This window comes from Gossypium raimondii, chromosome 13 (genome assembly GCF_025698545.1).
Source record: "Gossypium raimondii isolate GPD5lz chromosome 13, ASM2569854v1, whole genome shotgun sequence".
NCBI classification, from domain to species: Eukaryota; Viridiplantae; Streptophyta; class Magnoliopsida; order Malvales; family Malvaceae; genus Gossypium; species Gossypium raimondii.
The window spans coordinates 20,760,580-20,764,141 of NC_068577.1; the positions used below are offsets into that span (position 1 = coordinate 20,760,580).

At 35.6% G+C, this 3,562-nt stretch overlaps 1 non-coding gene across 1 annotated transcript; it reads right to left on the bottom strand.

The window, feature by feature from the left end:
* Nucleotides 1-1,688: 1,688 nt before the first annotated feature.
* LOC128036333 (small nucleolar RNA R71) lies at nt 1,689-1,795 on the bottom strand. The gene has a single exon (XR_008193131.1). It is a non-coding gene; the product is annotated as a small nucleolar RNA R71 (small nucleolar RNA).
* Nucleotides 1,796-3,562: the final 1,767 nt, after the last annotated feature.

Genomic DNA, 3,562 nt, shown 5'->3' on the forward strand with positions numbered 1-3,562 from the left:
GAAAAACACCGGATTTGATTCTTGTTCCCTATCTTTGTAATTTTTTGTTGTTGTTATGCTGAACATATCTATGAATATTTATGTTGCTGGAATGGTTAATTTAATCAATTTAGCTTGAATTTAATTCATGTTAGGTTGATTGCATTTTGTTTCTTAAATTTATTAAAATTGTGTTATGTTGTTATAGGCCTCAGTAAGATGCTTGATTAAGTAAAATAATGACTAAGTTATTCTTGCATTACAATTGTTAGGTAACTAATGAATTAATTATTTAAATGGATTAAAATTGTAATTAATGGACACAATACTTAATCAGTGCACATTCAATCATCTAAGGTAGCTGAGGGTTAGATTAGCAACGGTATCTGACGATATATTTGCCTTGCATAACTTGTAAGATTATTGTGATTAAAATTTTTCAAGGTAAGGATACTTTGTTACCTCACATAGTCTTTTATGTGCTTATTAAATCGAGTTAATTGTTTGAATTGACATAGGGATATGTACAAGAGATTATTTCGATTTAATAAGTATGTATGTGTAATAACATATTTGCCTATTAAGATTTGTTTAATCGGTTGAATGGACATAGGGATATAGTCAAGAGATAAATGGATTTTGGTAGGTGAGTATGTTCATAAGTTAACAAATTATCGAGTTGCCGTGAACTTATTCGTAACAATATAAACATGAGTTTAATAATTCTAAGTTAAGAAATTTAATTAATCTAACACAATTATGTCATCTTGATTAAAATCGTATCTTGAAATCGTGCATTTGAGATTAATTTATTTAGTTCACTTAGTTTAAAATCTTAGTTTTTACTTAGTTTAAAATCTTAGTTTTTAATCACCCTCTCCAAACAAAATATTTTTCTTCACCAAAGTGTTTTAAATAGCATTCATAAATAATCCTTTTCACAGTCCCTGTGGGTACAATAACTCGACATTTACTTGTCACTTTATTACTAGTTACGATTGTGTACACTTGTACATTTTCGTCGTTCCATGTTTTTGGTGCCGTTGCTGGGGACTGTGTTTTAAAAAAGTCATTATTTGTGAAGTTGTTAGTTTTGCATTTTGGTTTATTTTTCTCTTCAAATTTTAACTTAGTTAATTTTTCTGTGATTATTTTAGGTGCTTATGAGTATTGACTGAATCATCGATTTACTCCATGTAGACCCAGAGATTGAAAGAACTTTTTGACAGCGAAGAAGACAAGCAATTCAGAGAAGGACTGAAGAGATGAACTTCGAAAATTTGAATCAAGGAAACGGAGCAAACCTTGCTCAAAATCCTATCCTTATTGCTGATGATAGGGATAGAGCTTTGAAACAGTATGCCGTGCCAGTATTTCATGATCTTAATCCGGGTATTAGGAGACCCAAAATTGAGGCACAACAGTTTGAGTTAAAGCCAGTCATGTTCCAAATGCTTCAAACAGTGGGCCAATTCAGTGGAATGCCTACCGAAGATCCTCACCTACACTCAAGACTGTTTATGGAGGTGAGCGATTCTTTCAAGTTAGCCGGAGTACCCGAACATGCATTACAATTAAAGCTATTCCCATATTCACTAATGGACAGAGCTCGAGCTTGGTTGAACTCATTACCACCAAACTCAATTTCAACATGGCAAGAGTTAGCAGAAAAATTCCTTATAAAGTATTTCCCGCCTAGCAAGAATGCTAAGTTGAGGAATGAGATCACTGCTTTCCAACAAATGGATGATGAGTCATTGTATGAGGCATGGGAAATGTACAAAGAATTATTACGGAAGTGCCCTCATCACGGAATCCCACATTGCATACAACTTGAGACATTTTATAATGGTCTCAATGCTCACACGAGGATGGTAGTGGACATTTCTACTAATGGTGCTCTCATTTCTAAGTCTTATAATGAGGCTTATGAAATCAGTGAGAGGATTGTCAGCAACAATTATCAATGGCGAACCAATTGAGCAGCGTTAGGAAGACGAGTCGTTGGAATACATGAAGTAGATGCTCTTACTTTACTCGCATCTCAAGTATCATCAATATCCTCAATGTTAAAAAATCTTATGACTAATGGGTGTAATAGTTTTACAGCACAGCCACTGAATCAATTTGAAAATGTAGCCTGTGTTTATTGTGGGGAAGGACATTTGTTCGAAGAATGTCCATCGAACCCAGAATCTATCTATTACATGAGTAACCAGAACCAAAATCATGGAAGACAAGGGCTACAATCAAATTTCTATAACCCATTATGGCGAAACCACCCGAATTTTTCCTGAAGTAACCAAGGAGCAGGAACCAGTAACAATTATGTCCAACCTAGATCGACCCAGCTGCCTAGTTTTTCCCAACAAGCTCAGAAACCAACCCAAGTTGAACCATCCAATAACCTATAGAATCTATTGAAGGCATACATGACGAAAAATGATGCCTCTCTAAGGAATTTGGAGAATCAAATGGGCCAGCTTGCAACTGAACTCAGAAACTGACCACAAGGTGCTTTACCTAGTGATACAGAAAATCCGAGGAATCCAGGGAAGGAGCATTGTAAAGTTTTAACATTGAGGAGTGAAAAGACTTTAGAGCCCAATTCCATCGAATTTGAAAATGAGCCAGCTGACGCTCAAGACTCAGAGGAAGTTTAATTGAGTGTTGAAATTCCAGTTTCACCAGAAATTGAATCTGTAAAATCCGACAAGGTAACTTCTAAACCAGCTAATTCTGATAAACTAATAACTTTGTTTGATACAGAATTGCCATAGAAAAAAAATCAACCAGTTCCAGTAAAGAAACCTCCACCACCCTACCCTCAAAGACTTTAGAAGCATAAGCAAGAAATTCAATTCAAGAAGTTCCTAGACGTACTCAAGCAACTTCATATCAACATCCTGTTGGTTGAAGCACTTGAACAAATGCTGAACTACATCAAATTTATGAAGGATATCTTGTCTAAAAAATTAAGGCTTGGAGAATTTGAGACGGTAGCCCTAACGAAGGAATGCAGTGCATATCTTCAAGACAAACTACCCCCGAAATTGAAGGATCCTGGATGTTTTACCATACCTTGCAATATTAGAGCAACATATTTGTGGTAAGGCACTATGTGACTTGGGTGCGAGTATCAACTTGATGCCCATGTCAATATTTACGAAGTTGGGGATAGGTGAAGTTAGACCTACTACGGTTACACTTCAATTATCATATCGATCCTTAACATATCCAGAAGGAAAAATCAAGGATGTATTGGTACGTCTAGACAAATTTATCTTTCCTGCTGACTTTGTGATTCTAGAATTTGAAGCAGAAAAAGTGGTGCCAATCATCCTAGGAAGACCATTCTTAGCAACCGGAAGGACCCTTATTGATGTGCAGAAGGGCGAGCTTACTGTGCGTGTTCAGGATAATCAGGTAACATTTAATGTTTTTAAGTCCATGCGATTTTCGGACACAATTGATGATTGTTCTGTAGTGTTTGATTTAGAGGATTTAATTGTAGAGAAGGAACTCAATTATGTTGAGGACCCATTGGAACAAATTTTGACATCAGATCCTCCAAATGATAAAG